The 22,169-nt window shown below is 39.3% G+C and overlaps 1 protein-coding gene and 1 pseudogene across 6 annotated transcripts in view; one reads left to right on the forward strand and one right to left on the reverse strand.

Moving 5' to 3' along the window:
• KHDRBS3 (KH RNA binding domain containing, signal transduction associated 3) overlaps positions 1 to 22,169 on the reverse strand; it is a 200,792-nt gene that overhangs the window by 25,272 nt on the left and 153,351 nt on the right. Inside the window, exon 8 of one of the 6 annotated variants that reach the window (XR_001883780.1) lies at positions 20,079 to 20,300. The exons of the other annotated variants lie outside the window; for them this stretch is intronic. The gene's annotated coding sequence lies outside the window, so the exon portion shown is untranslated. The remainder of the gene's footprint in view (positions 1 to 20,078; positions 20,301 to 22,169) is intronic. 6 annotated transcript variants of the gene reach the window in all.
• LOC108523287 (microtubule-associated protein RP/EB family member 1 pseudogene) lies at positions 5,002 to 5,791 on the forward strand (annotated as a pseudogene).

A 22,169-nucleotide genomic window follows, 5' to 3' on the forward strand; every position in this document is an offset into this window, starting at 1 on the left:
TTTTTTTGGGATGGAGTCTCGCTCTGTTGCCCAGGCTGGAGTGCAGTGTCGCGATCTTGGCTCACCGCAACCTTCACCTCCCCAGTTCAAGCAATTCCCCTACTTCAGCCTCCTGAATAGCTGAGATTACAGGTACACGCCACCACACTTGGCTAATTTTTTTGTATTTTTAGTAGAGATGGGGTTTCACCATGTTGGCCAGACTGGTCTTGAACTCCTGACCTCAGGCAATCCGCCCGCCTTGGCCTCCCAAAGTGCTGGGATTACAGGCGTGAGCCACTGCACCTGGCCGAAAAACGCTTTTTAATACATGCAGTGTAGCCTATGCATACAATGTCTATGAAGTCTACAATAGTGCACAGCAATGTCCCAGGCCTTCACAGTCACTCACCACCCACTCACTGACTCACCCACGGCAACTTCCAGTCCTTCAAGCTCCATTCATGGTAAGTGCCTTATACGGGTGTACCATCTTTTTGTATACCATATTTTTACTGTATCTTTTCTACGTTTAGATAGTTTAGATACACAGATACTGAGCACCATTGCCACTGCCCACAGTATTCAGTGCAATGACATGCTGTCCAGGTCTGTAGCCTAGAAGCAAGAGGCTGTATCATTCAGCCTAGGTGTGTATTAGGCTATCCCATCTGGGTAGTAAGTCACTCTACGATGTTCCCCCAATGATGAAATTACCTAAGGATGCATTTCTCAGAATGTATCCCTATTGTTAAGCAACACATCTGTATACATACATACATACATACATACATACATACATATATTAAACTTTATAACTCATTGCGGGTAGATATTACCCCATTTCACAAAACAGAAAAAAAAAAAGCAGGTTTGGTAAATTAAGAAACTTACTTAAAATCACACAGCTGGTAAGAAACTTACTTAAAATCACACAGCTGGTAAGTGGTGAAGCCAGGATTAGAACAAAGGTCTGTGTAAATACAACAATGCTCTTCTTAATTTCTCTGACACCAAGGTTTTATGTTATCAAAATTAGCAATATTACACTACCCAGATAATCCCCAGGGAGTCAGTCTGCTGAAACCCAGACCACCACAGGAATTCCAGACCCAAGGGCTCCTTCCTCAGGAAAGCACAGGCATTGATGCTCCATAAAGCTCAGGTGGGACTCCATAGGCAATTACTTGCTCCAGGTTCTCTTCCAGGAGGTTTTCTAGCCTTCCTACCAGACATTCCTTACTCCCTCCCCGTCCCCAGGCATGTCGCTGTAAATGCTGGTGGCTTGTCTCTCATCTCTTCGCTCCCATCATAAACCATCTCCTAACAGGGTCCAGCAGCAGAATATTTCCCCTCCGGAGGTGTTTCTGCCCATTGTCTTGGCCTTTTCTGTAATCTTCCAGAAGTTACTACCTGGGTGGAGTCTGCTGCCATGAAATAGTCAGAAGCCTGACAGGAGTTACTGAGTACACTGGGGTTAGAGCATTTGCTTTCCTATCAGGTGAAGTATTCAAGCTCAGACATAGAACGTGGGTTCTAACAGTCCTACAGTATTCTAGATGTCCCAATCGATAACTTCAGTATTTCTTTGCACCTCAATCCAATGCCTCTCCATCTCACATTCTAGCTATTTCACTGGCTGCTATAGGATCAACTATGATTGTATGTGAAAGCATTTTATGAACAAAGTCCATTATTATTAGGGAGACCTAGCATGCTGTAATGATTAAGAGCCCAGAGAATGGATTAAAGGCTCTCCGAGTTTTGAATCCTCTTCTTCCACTTAGAAGCAGGGTAAGATTGGGCAGGCAGCTAAATCTTTTGAGTTCCAGCTTCTAAAGTGTTTCAGACATAAAAGGTGCTCAATAAAGACACTGATAGAAGGAATGAATGAAGGAATCTGGCTTATACTTTCTGCTCAACAAGTGTCTGCTGTAGCTGTCTTACAGCCAGGCTGATAATGAATGAGTAATAATGAAATGAGTTCACCCACACAAAACACTAGTCACTGGCCTGCCATTTAGTCAGTACAAAATAAATGGTGACTACTATCCTTAACCCTATTGTAATTAACTTTGCAAAAACTCAGATATAACAATGACTTTGTCAAATAAAAGGATTTCAAATGCTAACACAGGTTTGCCAGAGAATTGGAGACACGAACTTTGTCTTTTACAGCTGGTCCTTTCCCTTTTCTACTGTGAAATACCTTCTAAACTTTATCTCCACTACAAAGCGCAGGAACTTACTGGTCCTTGGCTGAATCAAAGGGAAGAAACCGACCTTCAGAGGCCACGTGGCCCATCTACCGGCCTTCAGGCTAACCTGTCTTAATCATCTGAGAGAAATGATTATCTCTCCACTTTCAAAGACTTCTAGGGATGAAACCTGAATAACCTGTCACAGTAATACCCTCAAACAGGTCTGCCAGAAAGTTCTTGCTTTGTGTTTGACCTTAATCTCTCATGAGACACTCAGAATCCTTTTTCTCTTATTTTATTCTCCACAAAGCTTGAGTACCACCTTCTGTGAAAGAAGACTCAGGAAGATAGATTACTCAGAGCAAGCAACAAGGAAGCGTGTGCCCTGGAAGTTTCTGGCAAGACTGATTTAGAGATGGACCTATTGCAACTACTACTATCTGATGCCAGGTGATGGGCATGTGGAGACAATGAGTTCACAGTCACACGAGACACAAAGACATGCAAATAAAATTTAACATCACACTAACAATAGATACCACTTACGAAATACCTATTATAAGCCATGTATTTAACAAAATTTATCTTTCATCTTTAAAATAAAGTTGCAATAAAGCTGTTATGTCTATTTCATAAATTTAGGTTTAAAAACAACACTTTTCTGCCATTTAAGAAAACAAGCTCTCACCATGTCTACTGTGTTTTGTGAAATAGTCTTAGTATGAATTTAGAAGGTTCAGAGACCATCTTTTTCATTCAACATCTGTTCAGCAGATATTTACAGAGCACCCACTATGTGCTGGGCCTTGGAATGCAGCAGCAAACAAGATTCGGCCTTTGTGATAAACCATGTTGAGTCTAGTGCACAAGTGCGACAAGTGTCAACAGGGAAATAGAACACGATGATACCGAGAAACCCAGAGTTCTGCAGGAACACGGAGGTGGGATACCTGAACCAGTTTTGCGGGACATGGGAAGATTCCTGAAAGAAGAAATGCCTCAACTGACAACTAAGAGAAAAGCCAGACAAAGATGAAGAAAAAAATCATTCTAAGCAGAACAACAGCATTCATTCTGGGTTAGTAATAAGAAAGCAGCTAATCAGAGCCATAAAGTTTAGACACTGTCTAAGTCACATGGCTAGAAATGCATGGAATCAGGATAGAAGTCTAGTTACTCTGAAAGCCAAGTGTAGATTTTTTCAACACCACCTGCTTTTCACTACCATCTAATTTAACTGTCAATCAGTACATTCTCAGAATAATATGAGATATGTTTGGGTAAAAAAAAGCCATGTAATTCAGAATCAAAAGGAGATGATGAGAGGTAAGGTAACTGATAATCAACATCTAAGAGAAAAAGCCAGAGAAACTTCTGGGGTGCTGGAAAAGTTCTCCTCATGGTTACGTGGGTGTATACATATGTTAACTTGCACTGAACTATTTTTTTTTTCAGATAAATAAAATTTATGCTTTTGCTGTATGTACATTATATCTCAGTAAAAGGAAAAAATCTAAAAGAAAAATCCCTAATTTATATGTTAGAAGAACCAAGAGGCATTTATTGTTGCCTGTTTAACATGCATCTTCACCTTCTTTCTTACCAACAGATCCCTTATAATGCTAGGGATTGGGCACTAGTGATAACATATCAATCCTTTTGCAGATGAAGTAGTCAATGAGATAGAAGCAAAATGTATGGAGTGAAGCTTCTAGGAACTGTCCTAACAGAAGACCAACTCACCTAGGAGGCGTGGCTTTCCACTCTTCCCCTGCTTCCTGACTGAACCTCAGCTTGGCAGCTGGAAGTATAATAGCCACTGTGAATGAGAAGAGCCTTGGGATAGAAGCCAGGGTGAAGGAGTGTGGAAGAGAAGGGCAGAAGCAGACTGGATTCTTAGTAACTACAGAAAACTGTCACATGAGCTTGGAGCTGATTACATCCTTGCATCAGAGAAAAATAAAACATCTAATTTGATTGAATTTATGATGAATTCATAGTTTAACCCAGCCCTAAAAGATAGAGCAATGCATTTGGAAATAAGGTGTGTGAGTATCCCTGTATTTTTCTGATATAGAGATAGCTAACCTTATTTTCTTATTTTAACAGAAACAGCAATGTCCTGCTACTCTTCCTACGACAAAGTTGCTTAAAGGGTTGCAGATGGTTCTACAGAATTGAAAAAAAATTATGAATTTTTATTAGATTCCAAGAAAAAGGAGACAAGGAGAATAATGTTTGCCTTATGAGAACTGCCTCAGTTCCCACTGTGCCTCTTTCCTCCTCCAACACACCCAAGTCCACTGTTCCGGGAAGCCTCAGCAATGCCCGGGCGTGCAGCTCACAGAGCATGTGCTGACGTCCGTGTGCGAGGTCTGTGCAATGCCATATTTACTTTTATAGGCTCAGGTTTTCATTTTCAAGCAGGTTTCTCCATCTTACTGTAATCATTTTAGAAGATGCCATAGAATAGTTAACCAGGCTTTGAAGCCAAACGAACATGTATCAGAAATTAGGCTTCAGCATTTACTCTCTGTCAGCTTAAAATTCATTCAATTTCTCATCTGTAAAAGTTAAAAAAAATCTTTCATAAGACTGTTGTAAAGTTTAAATGAAATAATGTGTTATATACACATATGAAGGACAGTTGTTGTTAATGATATGAAAGCAGAAGTCCTTTTTAAATGAGTAATTTTCCTCAGAATCCTTACTTTTGTGGTCATACAATCTATTCAGCAAACATTCATTGTTGCCTAAAAAGTAAGGACCTGGAACTGGAGCTGGGTGCGGGCAGTGGACAGGGTTCTGTCGAGAGTCAAAGATGGCAGTGAACGTGTACTCAACGTCAGTGACCAGTGATAACCTAAGGCGACATGACATGCTGGTCTGGATCAATTCGTCTCTGCAGTTGAAGAGTTGTGCTCAGGGGCTGCCTAGTGTTAGTTTATGGACATGCTGTTCCCCGGCTCCATTGCCTTGAAGAAAGTGAAATTCTAAGCTAAGCTAGAACATGGGTGCATCCAGAACTTCAAAATACCACAAGTAGGTTTTAAGAGGATAGGTGTTGACAAAATAATTCCTGCGGACAAATCAGTAAAAGGAAAGTTTCAGGAAAATTTTGAATTTGTTCAGCGGTTCAAGAAGTTTTTTGATGCAAACTATGGTGGAAAAAGACTATGACCCTGTGGCTGCCAGACAAGGTCAAGAAATTGCAGTGGCTCCCTCTCTCATTGCTCCAGCTCTGAATAAACCCAAGAAACCTCTCAGTTCTAGCAGTGCAGCTCCCCAGAGGCCCATCTCAACACAGTGAACTGCTGCAGCTCCTAAGGCTGGCCCTGGCGTGGTGTGAAAGAAACCCGGTGTGCGCAACAGGGACGACAGGCAGCTGAGTTGATGCAGCAGTCAACGTATTGAAAATTACTGCTGAAGACTTGGAGAAAGGGAGGGATTTCCACTTTGGAAAGCTATGGAACATCGAATTGATTTGCCAGGAGAACGAGGGGGAAAACGACCCTGTATTGCAGGGGACTGCAGACATTCCGTATGCCACAGATGAAGGCTTTGTGATATCTGATGAAGGAGGCCCACAGGAGGAGCAAGAAGGGTATTAACAGCCTGGACCAGCAGAGCAACATCTGAATTCTTCACTTCAAATCATGTGCTTAACTGTAAAATACTCCCTTTTATTATGCTTAGAGGACTTTTCATATGGTTTCTTTGCTTATGGTTTCTTTTCATAAGCAAAAAGTGCCTCTTCTTAGAGTGAACTTTGCAGATATTTCACTCCTTTTCCAATAAGTTTGAATTAGGAGCTTTTACTTTGTAGCAGAGCAGTACTAACGTCTAGTTGGTTCACCTGGGACACAAAGAGACTGACCGTGGGGCTCACTGTGCGGATGCAGGTCACACTGAGTACTGGAGAAGGTGTTATGTCATATGCTGAGGCGGTGACCTCAGTAGAGAAGTGGAAAGGCTCAATTGAATTTTAAGCTAATGTGAAATCAGAGAATGCTGTAATAAATAAATGCCTTAAGAGTATTTAAAATATGCTTCCACGTTTCAAAATATAAAATAAACATGACAGGAGATACTGTGTTTGACATTGTGTTTGGGAAGGAAGGGCCAGACCTTGGAACCTTTGGAACCTGCTGTCACAGGTCTTACAGGGCTGCTTGAAGCCTCATAGGCCTAGGCTTTGGTCTAAAATGAATATTTAAAAAGTTGTCCTGTAAAGTCATTTGGTGTCATTGGTCAATTGTGTCCTTGCTAAAAAGCAAGAGGCATTGTTTCCTGGATAACAGAGGATGTGTTTCAGTTCTGAGATGTTCGAGTTGAAGAGCTTGGTTTTCATTAAGCATTTCTCTGTTTTTCCAGTTATCCCCAAAATTTCTATGTATTACGGTTTTGGGGAAGTGAGGTGTGCCCAGATTTTCAATCTAACAACTACTTTTGGGGACTTGCCCACATCTCTGGGATTTGAATGGGGATTGTATCCCATTTTACTGTCTTTTAGGTTTACATCGACCACGTTTCTCTTCTCTGCTCCCCTTGCTCACTGGGGACTCCTCTTTGGCTCCTTGAAGTTTGCTGCTTAGAGCTGGAAGTGAAGCAGGCAGGTGACCATGCTGCAATTCTTTCTGGACCTCTGGCAAAGGGAGTGATCAGTGAAAGCCATCGTTACCTTGGGATCTGCAAGGCTGGGGTATTTTTGGTATCTGCTGTCCAAGGCTCTCCACTGTAATCTGAATACTTTGCCAGTGCACTAGTTTCTTTGGAGATAAAATGTATTGGTGCGTGGCTAAATGTTAATTTTCTTTTGCAGAAAATATAATATCGTGTCTAAATTAATTACTAGTATTTAAAATATTTCATTCCTTAACTCTCCCTCATTTGCAGGATTCTGGAAAATGTGTCTCACCCACTACTGAGATTGTTCAGCCCCTGATGTATTTGTATTGATTAGTTTCTGGTGGTAGCTTGTCCTAAAATGAGTGTAGAAAGCAAGTGTCGTATGATAAAATTGTTGTGTAGTTCGTGCTGTGTGGAGTTCAGAGGAAACCCAGATTCAGTGATCAACAATGCCAGAAAATGCGTGTAGAAAGCAAGTGTCATATGATAAAATTGTTGTGTAGTGCGTGCTGTGTGGAGTTCAGAGGAAACCCAGATTCAGTGATCAACGATGCCAAAAAATGCGAGTAACTAGCCATGGTTCAAACGACGGTGGTGCTGTTTCTCTTTTGCGGCCTTTTAGACTTTTGTTGCCCTAAATTCCATTTTATTGGGAACCCATTTTCCACTTGGTCTTTCTTGACAAGGTTTTTTTCACTTTAAACAGTTTCTAAATCAAATTCTGTATTTCAAGAGTAAAAAATAAAAATAAAAAAAAGTAAGGAACTTAGGTGACACAACCCTAAAAAAATACCAACAACTAACAGTTTCCTTTTGTTTGCTCAGTACTCTGCACTTCATAATTTTATCTGACTTTCAGGAAGGTGAACATTAATTTGCCTACTCACTTTATTAGTTAAGCATAAGGTTTACTGTGCGGCTCACTCGAGGTCACACAATAAATGACAGTCAGGATTCACATTCGGACATGGCTTTTGACTCAAACTTCAGTATTTTTACTGTAGCTTGTTAGTTAATTTCAAACTTCAATTAATTTCTCAGAAACACTAACAAGATTTCTTATGAAGAGACACAAGGGAACAGATCCTCATCACTTATTTTTTCTGGCAAAGGATGACTTACAAAATACTATCAATTATAGATACTGTCACTAGACATCACAAGTAGTTTTAATGACAATTCTTTGCATGAAGTATTGAAACTACTTCTTAGAATTTCCATGGAACCTAACATCGAGAAACCAGGTTGAAATACTGGGGACGTGGAAGAAGAAGAACTGTTACCACAGACTGAGGTTCCGGGGAACGTCTGGAGAGTAGAAAAGGGGTCAGAGATTGGCCACCAAGTGACAGGGAGGCTGGGAAGGCTGCCGCACATGAAATAGGTGCTTAGAAGTTCAAAAAATATACAACAACTTTGGGGAAAGACCAAGACCAAGCCTATTTTTTTTTTGTATTTCTGTTTTTGATTCCCCAAGTCCAACTACACTGGGAGTCCGGGCATGGAATCTTTCGGTATTGGATTCCTTGGCTCTTCCCATACCATTAGAAATGGTCCATCAACATGTTATGAGCCTGGTTACAGTATTTCTCTGGATTATTTGTTAATCTTGCATTTGTTTTTGCAGCCAGTCCTTCCATCTGGTATACTAAGGTATCTTTTTGAGGAGATTTCTGATACACATATTTGATATTTAGATTTCAAAGCCATATCCATTACTCTTTAGGAAAATACTGATTGTGATCTGCAATATTTACACATGTGAAATAATTTTTTTTTTTTTTTTTTTGAGACGGAGTCTTGCTCTGTCGCCCAGGCTGGAGTGCAGTGGCCGGATCTCAGCTCACTGCAAGCTCCGCCTCCCGGGTTTACGCCATTCTCCTGCCTCAGCCTCCCGAGTAGCTGGGACTACAGGCGCCAGCCACCTCGTCCGGCTAGTTTTTTTTTTTGTATTTTTTTTAGTAGCGACGGGGTTTCACCGTGTTAGCCAGGATGGTCTCGATCTCCTGACCTCGCGATCCGCCCGTCTCGGCCTCCCAAAGTGCTGGGATTACAGGCTTGAGCCACCGCGCCCGGCCCCCACATGTGAAATAATTATCCCTTTTCATTTATGGGATTTTTAGCATCTTCCTTTGACACCATGTTAGGGCAGCAAATGGTTTTTAGTGTTCCTGGGGAATCTGGTGGCACACTAACTTACATCAATCTGCATATCAAATTATACAGGCTCACTCTTCAAATATGCGGCATTAAAAGCATTTAAACTATGATACTTACAGTACTTTGATCAGATAAGAAATTGTGATAAGAATACCTACTTTATTTTAAAATTACTGATGTAAAGTAAAATTCTACCTCTCCACATTTTATTCAATAAATATTTATTGAGCACTACGTATGCTCCAGCACTGTGGCAGGCACTGGGGGAGGTGACAGTGAATCGATTTAAAAAAGAAGACAGACATTGATCAAATAATCACTTCAATATAAAATTGCAGTTATGATGGAAAACTGCTGGGTATTACGAGAGCATGTAATTAGATGGAAACAATCACATGGGCTGCAGTAGGGAGACATGAGAGCTCAGGACTGGAATGGAGGTGGGCAAGCAGCAGCCAGGCTCCGGGTGCTCCACAAGCAAGGTGACCTTCACTTGGACCACTGTGAGGGTTACCGGCATGGGGAGCACCTTCATTGATAAAAACCAGAGCAAACAAACAAAAATCTGTGGAACTCCTGAGCCTGGTATTAAGGTCCATCACAAAATGTTCTCTAAGGATCTTTCTGTAGACAGTGCACCTACTTCCTAGGCATAGCAGGCCGCAGCCTCACTGAAAAACTGGCCACTACCAGCGCACACCAAGTCAACAGGACCACTGCACGATTTTGTGCTCTTCTGCACAAAAACCTCTTTCTGGTTTGCCTGGTAGAATGGTGATCTATTACTGACGACAGTTTAGAATATACCCACTAAACAACAACTTACTATCTGAGGTGCTTAAGAAGTGTTGATGAACAAAAAAGGATGAAGATTCCTGCCCTCGCAGAGCTTAAATTTGAAGAGTGACAGTTTTAAGCATATTGGGCACATTAGGCTTCATTGAGAAGATGATTTAAGATCTGCAAAAGCCTTCTGTTAGAAGTGTGTCTTATGTATTCTATCATTCTTAAAGTTACAATTTTCTTTTATTTGAATTCATAATTTCAAATTCTGAACAGAAAACTTCAAATTTCCCTTTGGAATAAGGTACTTTTGAACAATTTGGCCCATCGCAGGTCTCAATAGCTGTCTGCGGAATGAATGAATGGAAGACATTATAAAACGCCAATAATTTATTTTGGAGGAAACAAGTATTTCCTTAGCAACTCTCTGGTAGGCACTGTGCAAAGTGCTTTACACATATTATCTAATTTATATAGTACTTATTACTCAAGAAGAGTAGTTCTCAACCTTTGGCTGCTTATCAGAATTATCTGTAGAGTTTAAAGAATTTATAGATAGCTGTGCTACACCAAGACTCAGATTAAGAACTAACAGGTGATTTTCTTGGCACCCTTTTTTTTTTTAAGGCTGCATAGGTGACTCTTCTCTGTAGCCTGAGTTGAAGACTACATCAATCTTCACATTAGACTTACAATGGTACCAGATTGCTTACTGTGTTTCTAATAAAGAAATGTTTACAACAGATGCAGACTTACATGTTATCAACTCAGCTGAAAAACACACATAGATCACCTTTCTGATCAGTACTGCATTAGGTGCTGGTGATATAAACATGAGTACAAAAGGGTCCCTGCTGCTGCGGGACTCTTTATGAAAAGGAGATGGATTCTCAACAGTCCGGCAGGTTCTGCTGGAGGACAGAGCAAGCATAGCACACTGTGGAAACATAGAAGCCTTAAAGAACGGGATGTGAGGTGAGGAGAATCACCAACGGTTGTTGGATGATATAACTACTGATCCAAGAAACTGGTAGCTCTGTTGCAAGTAATCTGGCAAAGAACTAAAATACAAAGAGGCAAATTGTCCTATTTGCACCGTTTTAGAAAATTCTAAAAGTCACAATATCTTCAAAAGGTATATGTCAGATTAAGTAAGGAGCCATGAAGATTTTGATGACAATGTACTTTCACAAGTTAGACTTTACATTTTAATAGGTAATTGGGACAAGTATAAATGAGCCATAACCAAGAAACTCAGTATCAGGTTACATTACATGAGTGAGTGACCTGAGATGAAGGAACTGGGGCCAAGTCAGGAAGGGCCTTGCTAGCGGGTGTGGTGGCTCACACCTGCAATCCCAGCAGTTTGGGAGGCTGAGGTGGACAGATCGCTTTGCACTCAAAAGTTCAAGACCAGCTTGGGGAACACGGCAAAACCCCGTTTCTAAAAAAGTACGAAAATGAGCTGAGTATGAACATCAAAGAGTAAAGTGACAGTGGCACCGTCTCTTGCCTGTGGTCCAGCTACTCAGGAGGCTGAGGATGGAGAATAGCTTCAGCCTAGGAGGTGGAGGTTGCAGTGGGTGGAGATCATGCCACTGTATACCAGCCTGTCTCAATTAAAAAAAAAAAAAAAAAAAGGCCTTGCTAAAGTGATGACTTCTAATAGAAGAAACAGTCTTGTATCAATTATTTAATCCATCCTATTTAAAAATAACTTGCTAGCACTAGCAATATTGCTATATTTGGTGGGGTTAGAAACTGCCAAGGCTGAATGCCACACACCTCCCTTAAGCAACCCCCTTCTTTTTCAACTTGCCACATACGCTTTACACTCCTTTGTAATCAGGTTCCCTGATCATAAACTTCAAAGAATCCAAGGGGCAATCATTATCCTGGAGCAGCACACACAGGGCTCCACTGGAGCTGTACTAACATACGGTATGTGTATATATCCCGTATTGTTTCCCCAAAATTCCAAAAAGTGGAATGTAAGACATATTTAGCTTTGATAGTTTTAGATAAAGAACTGTGGAACTTTAATGATAGCTATTGATAGCCTTTACATGTGTGACATGCTTCCCATATATGACATGCTTTCCATTTCGCTTAACTTTACATTTACAACCCTAGGAGGTCAGTACTATTATTGTCATCCCCATTTTACTCTAGAGCACAGGTTAAATAACTTGCCTGTGGTCACACTTTAATTTACTACATCTTTATGCAGCCTTAATTGAGACACTGTTTTAATTATATTACTTTGGCTAAGACAATATGCATAGGGTTTTTTCCTCTATGTAAGACGTCTTATTGAGCTATATACCTATATGTATTTTTTATTTCCAAAGTCTCTAAAATTTAGCAATGTCTAAGACTATATCCAATACCTTCTATAAATCATTTCAAAAAGGTTGCAATTGGATTAAATATTTCTATTTTATAAACTTACAAACAACATAAATTCATTTTCACGTGGTACAGCAATCCTTATAAATGGCAGATAAAGGAAATACATGGATGTTTTAATGATTATTTTCCTACTTTCTAATGTGTATGTCTACTTTTTGGTCCTTTACAGAACACTGAACAAAAAAGCATCAGAGTAAGAAACAACCAACAAAAAAGCAAAGCATGTATGCCTTTACACTTGCAGTGCGCTCCAAGTTAGGTTTGTGATACTCTGCACAGAAAATGAGCAGATATGAGGTGAGCTGGAAGCAATCTATCACCTGGTGATAATGAAGGTGCCAATGATCATCTCCCCATAGTCAGTACTACTTACTAAGCAGCAGCAAAATGCCCAGCAGTGACAGACACATAAAATAAAACACAATCACAAATTCCGAGTGCCATGTGCCAGGTTCTATACTAAACTGTTTAAGTATATTCTCTCACTCTGTTTTGTAGATGGGGAAATTGAGGGTTAGTGAAAGATCACATACACAGCTGCTAAGTGGAAAGGTCAGGTCTGCCTGACTCCTAATCATATAATATTTCCACCCTATCTTGTTTAATACACTTTGGAATTGACTATCTTACTCTAATTTCTGGGAGATTAACCATGTCAAAACGCTAGGTACACACACTTTAAGACACCAATGAAAGAGAATACAAAAAATAAAACTACAACTCAGTTACATACTAAAATTGCGGTAAAATCTAACCATAATAATACATTTTGTAATTACAAAGAAAACTGGAAGAGAAATATAGTTACCATTGATATAATGACTTATTAGTATGTAAACTATTTTTATATCAATTATTTGATGTACTTGTTACAATTCTGTGGACAACCTAAATTCAACACATCCCAAATGAACTTATTAACTTTTTCCTAAATCTCATTGCCACTTAAATTAACTACATCACTGTCTACTCAACAAGTTAAGTGAGAAACTGAATTTATCCCCTACCCCCCTCTTTCTCAGAACTCTTCCAGGAATTGCTTACTCTTTTCAATTAAAGAGTTCTTAAATATATTCATAGTGTCAGACACTCACTGCTATACTGTAAGTTCAGGCACTTATTGTAAAAATATTGGGTCATAAGTCACAAATATTTTTAAGGTTCTCGATGCACACTCATAAGTTACCTTCCAAAAGGAACATATCCCTTCATGATGACAAATAGAAGCAAAAAATATGATCCACACCATGTCTGAGTATTATTTCAGTTTCTAAGGTTGTGAGTCTAACAATGACGTATGAATGGATTCTGGAGAATTCAGGCACCGACATTCTCCATTACAAGTCAACCTGCAACAAGTAACTTTGAGCTCTGTCCTCAAATCTGTGCTTCTGACACAGTTTAGGACTCTAAACAATCTAAATTAAATGAGCCTTTAACAACTTTTTATGGCACAAATAAGGTATAAAAATGGCATGCATAATTTTATTTAGATCATTTGTTGGGATTTCATTGACTGGAGACATTCTCAGAAAAGACTACAATAATTTCTGGATATAATACTTAAACTCATAATAACAACAGTTACATAGAGACGTAGTATAGCAGAGTGCTTAGATTGCCTGGGTTCACATGCCAGCTCCAGCACTCACTCTCCATGAGTTCAGGGAAGTTCCACTGTCTCTGTGCCACAATTTCCTCATCCATAAAATGGTATAATAATAATAATAGTAGCTACTGGCTGGGTGTGGTGGCTCACGCCTGTAATCCCAGAACTTTGGGAGGCTGAGGCAGGCAGATCACTTGAGGTCAAGAGTTTGAGACCAGCCTGGCCAACATGATGAAATCCTGTCTCTACTATAAACACAAAAATTAGCTGGGCGTGGTGGAGCACTCCTGTAGTCCCAGCTACTTGGGAGGCTGAGGCAGGAGAATCGCTTGAACCTAGGAGGTGGAGGTTGCAGTAAGCAAAGATGGTGCCACTGTATTCTAGTCTGGGTGACAGAGTAAGACTCTGTCTGCAAAAAATAAAATAAAGTAAAATAAAATAAAATAAAAGTAGCTAAAAAGGCTATAAAATGCTTACAACGGTAAGCAGCTACTACATGCTACTATAGCAAATTTATTGAACTATTATGTATATTACATCTGCTATCTCACTTAATTACAATGTTGTAAGTCAAATATAGTTATCATTTTACAGATGAGAAAAGACTCAAAGAAGCAACCTAGTCAACATCAGAGAGCTAAGAAAGCAGTAGAGCTCACACTCAAATCCAAGCTTTTGTGGATTTATAGCCACTGTCTTTTTTTTTCTAACAATCATGCTACCTCATTTTAAAAGTCAGAAATTATACAAAAGTTATTATTCTCCTCCACTAAAAAGAGACTATATATGCAAGATTTGTAGAACAAAACTCTTTTTAAAAATCAATAAATACATTTTAAGAATGTATGAAACATGAGGAATAAAACATGGGAAGACTTTTGAGTAGGTCTTTATCTTACAGACTTAAAATTCTATAGTGCAGATTTAAAATTGGAGGTTTGATCATCAACACAAGTGCTTTTTAGAAACCCTGTCACATAATCTACATTTTAGTAATGAACCTGTTTCCCTGGTATGTTCACTCTTCGCAGCATCTGTCATTGCTATGAATGGTTGATCATAAGTACTGCTGTAGTCTTCTCAATGCTATTAAACAGATGGCAGCGCTAAATCCAAATGATGTAGTACATCTCCCCGGTGGACTTTGTTTTCATTTACTACCATTATTCTACAATTCCCCAGTGATAAATCTCATGTGTTCTCAAGAACATTAAAGAGGAAAGTGACAGTGGCAATTGATTTATCGCCGCTAGCATGCCTTTGCCCTGCTACCGTGTTGTCATACACTTGTGGAGATCATGCATGAAGATTCCACGTGGTGGTCTTCTCTACATTTATAGGAACCTATTTTTTTCCCCCCTTACTAGTTGCTTTTGAGTTAGGCAAAAGAATGTAAGCTTGGTCTCGAAGAGAACAGAGTATGAGGACTAACTGATATTAATTAGCTTTGTGACTTTGGTCAAGCTCAAATTCTATGAATGTCAACTTCTTTTGTAAAATTAAGGAATGACAATCCTACAGAAGTTCTTAGGAATAAAATGACACAATATGTATGACAGCACCTGGATACATAGTAACTTACACTTGGTAAGTACGCAATAGAAATTTCATTCCTCCAAACTTGGTTAAGTAAATGAATCTTGAGAAACATTTTCCTTTTTTATTAAATTCTACAGAAATATTCCTGATGAAGATACAAAACTTATTTTCAATATGATCAAGGCATTAAATTTGTAGGACACTGTAACTTAGTGAGAAGCTCAGTCTTGCTTCTTGGACTCATCTAATCAAACTTTCAGTATGAGCAGTGCTTCAGGTTGTCCACTGACTGGTGACACAAATGCTCAGTGTAGCATTCACCAAACCCCAGCCATTCAGGGACAACTCTCAGGATATGCAGTATACTTGCCATCTACATACACACCTATCCTGCTTGTGACTTCATATTAACTCTCCATGTTAATTTTCTTTTACTTTAAATAAACTTGCCACCACTGAATTATAGCAATAATCATAAAATCATGGGTTTGATATGCTAACCACACTTTCAATAACTTTATAATCTAATCATTAAAAATTTTTAAGAAGTCTGCCCATGTAACGTCTGAAATCATATTGTGAGACGTCAATGATATGTGTACTACTCACTAGTATAATGGAATGAAAATGGACTCTGAAATCAATAATGTCATTAAGTGTATCACTCAGGCTACTTAAACTCTTGAGTCTCAGTTTTCTCAATAATAAATTGAGGATAATATCCACCTTTTAAGGTTAAAATTAAGATCAGAGGGTGGTTGTGTGTGTGTGTGTGTGTGTGTGTGTGTGTGATACACTACAGCAGATGGTCAATATATAATAACCATAATAAATAGCAATACTTACACATGCTAACACTCAGTCTTGGGATGTTCCTTCCCTTTTCCCTGTCAGAGCTGACAAAGATTCTCTGCTTGGCTAAGCTTTAGTCAGCCTCCTGATCCTTCTCCTAGGCCCATCTGTGCAGCTCCTTGTAAAATCCAGTTTTAAAAAAGAAGCTTGCTGAGTCAGTTTAGCAAGAACACACCACCCATGGTATCTGATCACCCCAATATCTGATCGGGTTCCTTATCCTCTCCAGGGGAGGGGATGTCTGATCAATCTGGACTGCCTCTGGCAAGAATCCTGTTAGGTCGGTTCAGCCAAAATCCCCCCTACCACTGATATTTCCTCTCAGGAATTTTCTGTCTCCTGACCCCAGCCTGTATTCTTGGCTATGAATTCCCACTTGTCCATGCTAGATGCAGAGTGGAGCCTGGTCTCTCTTCCCCACTGCACAGTCCCACTGCAGTGGTCCATGTATCTATTGCAGTAGTCCTGAATAAAGTCTGCCTTACTGCGCTTTAACAAGCATCACCAAAGAATTTTTTTTCTTTACAGGGTTGTGGTTTCACTTTTTCACCATTGTCTCTACTCTTTGCTTTTTTCTTACCTGAGAATTAAGTATTTACAGGTTTATGGGGTTATTTGGGTTGATATCTCTTGGTTTTGGTTGATGTCTAATAGTACTGTGTTAGAAGTATTTTTGTTGATAGTTTATAATGCCCAATTTTTATTAGCACTTTTCAAGACCCTTTATGTTTTATTTAGTTAATGATCATCACTATAGGAGCCAAATAGTTCTTTGGAGAATTTATACTTACTCAGAAACACAGACTAAAAATATTATGATAATTATTAGGATAGTAAATAAGACATCAAATGTAAACTAATTCCACTTAGTATAGAATAAAATAAAGACATTTACAAGGGGTTTCCAGGAGTCAGAAATGGTATCTGTGAAGATTCAAAGCATGCCGGGGCAGAGGAAGAGCTCTCAGGGCTGAGGCTATTATCACCCATCCGCTTAGATTCACTACACTAGCTATTCAGAAGCTGCGCATCCACAGGAAGTAATCAACAACGATTTTTGAGCCAATGTGTATTGGAATAATTCCCATATTGTAAAGAATAGTTTATATTTCTCTTCATAGTAATTGTGTCAAAATCTTGTTATTCATTAAATGTGTGAAGTTATACAAACAATGCTTTTGTTTTATACTGTAATGTTAGCATTATCAAGGTCATTACAAAAACCAATGGGGAAATGTAGCGGAACTACACTGCATTTTTTACAGGAATTCTCATTTGTACTCTGATTTGAGTACAAGGTATTTGAAAACTGGGAGAAAAAATTCCCAACTTGTAAAACTTCGAAAGAGAAACTTGTTTCTGTAATATAACAGTGTCATAATAATGAGGACCTCAGGAGTTTAAAAGTCACTATGGAAAGAATCCCTTCCATACAACAGATCATCCTCGACGGCAGCCAGGCCACCCTGCTGTCTTATTCAATTTTGTTTTCAGGTGGGATAAGGCTGTTGACCTTCCCAACTCTCAGTGTACAGGAAATACTGACACTGACCATCCACAGGGGAAGAGTCCCTTTGCAAGGTTTCCTCTCTCACTATAAAACATTTGCTCGCACAGTCCTTGCAGGTTTCCCAGAATCTGCTCTTCCTAGTCGACTCTTGTGTGGAACAGCAAGCAGAAGGAATTTAGAGCGGTAGAAGGATGGCAGGAACTCGGGCTCACACTGTGCCACCTCCCTATGCAAAGCACCTCATCCAGTCCTCAAGCAGAGACAACAGAGTGGACAACAGACTTCCCTCCACACAGTTTACAAAGAGTGCATGCTTTTCTGTCTCTTTCAGCCTTCAGGCCGGCCCTCTAAACAAGAAGCTTTTTACACTTTTCTCACAAGTAGAAACAGTTACACATCTTATAAACGGAGGCTACGGAGGCTTCGAAAGGTTAAATAACTCACCCCAAATCACAGAGCCAGTAAATGTTAAAGTTGGCGTCTGACCATAGGTCTGTCAGACTCTTAACCACTGTGGCACTGGTCTCCGTTTCTGATAATACATCGGCATAAATAAAAATGTTTTTGAACTTGTAACTGTAATGTGCTTATGCATACTATAATATTACTAAGTTATATTTTAAATAACATATAAAACATTAAAATAGGCATTTAAAAAGTAGGAATAGGAGGTGCTGCTTTCCAGTTCTCTCTCTGCGGCTTGTGGACTGTCTTGCTTGCCCCTAAGTGAGTATATGGCAGAGACAGACACAACCAGAATCATTTAACTCAGTGCTGCCTAGAGAAGACACTGTTTAATAGAGACCTTTCCAGTAGCCACATGTAAAAAAAGTAAAAAGAAATAGGTGAAATTAATTTTAATAATTTTTTTAACATTCTTTTTTTCATAGGAAATCTCTGGAATGTGGTGTGAGTTTTACTTCCAGCACATCTCAATCTGGACCAACCACGGGTCAAGGGTCCACAGCTCCATGTCTAGTGGCTGCCACACGGGACTGAGCAGCTTGTACCTCTGCTTTGTGCTCTCTCCTACCACACAAAATGTCAAAGAACATTTGCAGAACAGCCTTGTACTCTAAAAGGAGGCCAAGTGAAGAATTCCTCACTAATACCGGACTATAACTGTAGCATAGCACATAGTTTCAAATTCTGAATTGAGAGAACTATTTATGTATGAAATGAATCTTACGGAACCTGAACTGTCAAAATCAAGACACGTTTGATTAGACATCAAGTGCTACATGGCACTGCCTACCAGTGCATATGAAAACTGGATGCTCCTGGACGGCAGTGGCAGTAAATGCTATTCACTGAAAGGATCTAATGTAAAACTGGAAAAACAAATTTCTTAATTTCACTAGTCTAAGCCCTACAACTTTAATATGTATATTTAATATAAATTAAATTCCCTATTTGCTTAAGGTTGTCCAAATTTGAGAAGGCAAAACTTCTAGTTCATATTGAAGCATAATTCCTAAGAGATTTTAAAGCATCACAAAGCATTAGATTTTTGAATACCGTATACGGGAAATATAAACAGGAATTAGTCCCAGCAACTGTAATCAAAACCATGACAAAAGGAGAGCTGAAAGGCAATGGAGAGAGAACGAAACAGAATGTTCTGGCACCAGGTGATCTCTTTGTGCTGCTGCTTGGCCTTGTGAGTTTGAATAAGGAGCTTCACTTCTCTGAATCTGGGAATGACATTTTTAAACTGGAATTCAGCAATATCGAAGGGGCTGCAGAGAGGGGAGACAATTTATGTAAAGTAGATGAAACAATGCCAAGCACTCAGGAAAGACTAAGATGATGGCCGTGATGATTTCCTCATTAATATCTACTATTTGACACTGGGGATGATCTGAAAATCTGCTATCCTAACTGGTTCATACCAGGTTCCTAATTCTGAAACAGGCAGTGTTGTGCTTAAACTGGTGTTAGCGTATGTGCGTTTTACCTGCTGGATTGTGTACCCTGCCTTCTCAAACTCATATATTGAAACCCTAAATCCAGTCCCTCAGACTGTGACCGTATTTGGAGACAATGCCTTTAAAGAGCTGATTTAAATTGAAATGAGGCCTTTAGAGTGGGTTCTAATCCAATCTGACTGGTGTCCTTCAAAGAAAAGAAAATTTGGATACAAAAAGAGACACCAGAAATGTGAGTGCACAGATAAAAGTGCATGTGAGGACAGGGAGAGAAGGCAGCCATCTGCAAGCCCGGGACAGGGGACTCAACAAGACTACAGTATTTTATTATGGTAGCCCCAGTAAACCAATATGGTGCACAGAACCATTTCTTCACCCCATGCTATATACAGCTGCTTCCTTTCAATTTATAGCAGAGCAGCTATTTAGTGTAAGCTAAGAGTGCTATAGTGGAAAAGATACTAATGTATACTTACAGTCAGACCTCAGTTCAAAGTTTGTCTCCTTTGTGTAAACTGTACAATCTGAAGCAAGTTATCTAATTGTGTGAGCCACTGTTTTCTTCTTTAAAAGGGACAGATGTTTATTTGACATGTTGAGGATTAAATGAACATTCGAGAGTATCTAGCAGTGGCTTCTGCATTTGTCCATGTGAGCACTTCTCATACAGTTCTCTGTACTCCTTCAGGTAAGACAAGCTGTAGCAGAGAAAAGATCACTTCAAAGAAGGTAGATTGGCTGTCACAAAAGATGCTTCTTTTAGTGAATCTTTCCTGATATTTCAAGGGCTTATAATTTATAACATACCAGTATCTTAATTAGTCTCTGCCTCTGGGCTCACCATCTGCCAATCCAGCCTTCACAACTGTCATCTAATTAATTTCTCTAAATCCAAGTATAAACACATCATAGCTTTACATGTAACTCTTCGATGGCACTGTCTCAGCTCCTTGTGGAGGAAACATGCCCTCACTGCTCCTGCACCCCTCTCCCCACAGCTCCTGTGCACCACATATTCCAGCCCTACACAATTACGTGTAGTTGCCACACAAAACTTACTGTTCCATACCTCTGTGACTTGCTAGCCTTATCTGTGAACTGCCCTTCCCTGTTTGTCACCTGGTGACTACTACTTATCCTTCACTTTCTCAGGTAAATGTCTGCAGTATTCCCAACCAGAATTTAGCTTAGTCTTCTTATGAAAACAATGAATTTCTCCTCTCACAATAATTAGCATATTACACTGTTTTAAAGTATTTATATTTGTTTCTTTCTAGCCAATAAGCTTTTCAAGGATAGAGTCTCCATCTTAATAATCTTTGTATTCCAAGCATCAAGTATAATGCCTAGCACAAAATGGACATTCAATAAACACCGACTGAATAAATAACCAAAGAACAAATGCTTGCCATCTATCATATAAATATATAATCAGAGCTTAAAGTAGAAGGACCATGAGCTTTAAAAGCCTGGGTCTACATTTGGGATTAGTCATCTACTTCTCTGAGCCTCAGTTTCATCATGTATATTAACTCTTGCTGTTGTTATTTGTATTAAAACAAGACATATAAGTAACAGATTAAATTCCATGCCTGATTTAGAGCAGGCTCTAAACAAATGCTAGCTCCCCTTAGTGATCTATCAGTTTACCCGCAGCCACATTTTGATATCACTCTCCTTGACAGATCACAGCATTTCATAGGGCAAATGCTTTAAGTTTGGTTCTTTACATCAAATATCAAAGACCAAAAGATCACAGGGACTATAATCTTCTATTGTAAATATACTTCATAAAAAAGTTACATCTTGGTTTCTACATCTATTAACTGGAGGAAACTATATTTATTGTATAGGACTGGGTTGATGCCTGTGAAGATCTACTGAAATCAAATACAAAAACATTAGCATAGTATCTGAAACACATTACTCAATAAATATAAAGTCGCTTCTCTTTTCTCCACAGAATGAATCGAACCATAAACATCACTATATTGTGATACAGTTCAAGCAAAAAACATGCTCGCATTTGAAAGTCCACCACACTGAACAGAGTCATGTGCTAACAACGTCTCAGTCAACAACAGACTGCAGGTACAGCGGTGGAGCTATGATATCATAATGGTGCTGAGAAATTCCTGTCACCTATTCAATGATCCTGACCCTGGGTAGGTCTATGCAAATGTGCGTATTTATGTCTTTGTTTTTAATTTTAAAAAATGATAGGCTTGGTGTGGTGGCTCACACCTGTAATCCCAGTTCTTTTGGAGGCCAACGTGGGCAGACTGCTTGAGCCCAGGGGTTCAAGATCAGCCTGAGAAACAGGGTGAAACTCCATCTCTACTACAAATACAAAAATCAGCCAAGCATGGTGGCACATGCCTGTAATCTCAGCTACTCCGGAGGCTGAGGCACAAGAATTCCTTAAACCTGGAAGGAGGAGGTTGCACTGAACTGAGATCATGCCAGTGCATTCCAGCCTGAGTGACAGAGCGGGGAAGAAAAAAGTTTACAAAGTGAAAAAAAAAAAAAAAAAAAAAAAAAAAAAAAAAAAAAAAAAAAAAAAAAAA

The sequence above is a fragment of the Rhinopithecus bieti genome, unplaced genomic scaffold (genome assembly GCF_001698545.2).
Source record: "Rhinopithecus bieti isolate Rb0 unplaced genomic scaffold, ASM169854v2 scaffold_72501, whole genome shotgun sequence".
Lineage (NCBI taxonomy): Eukaryota > Metazoa > Chordata > Mammalia > Primates > Cercopithecidae > Rhinopithecus > Rhinopithecus bieti.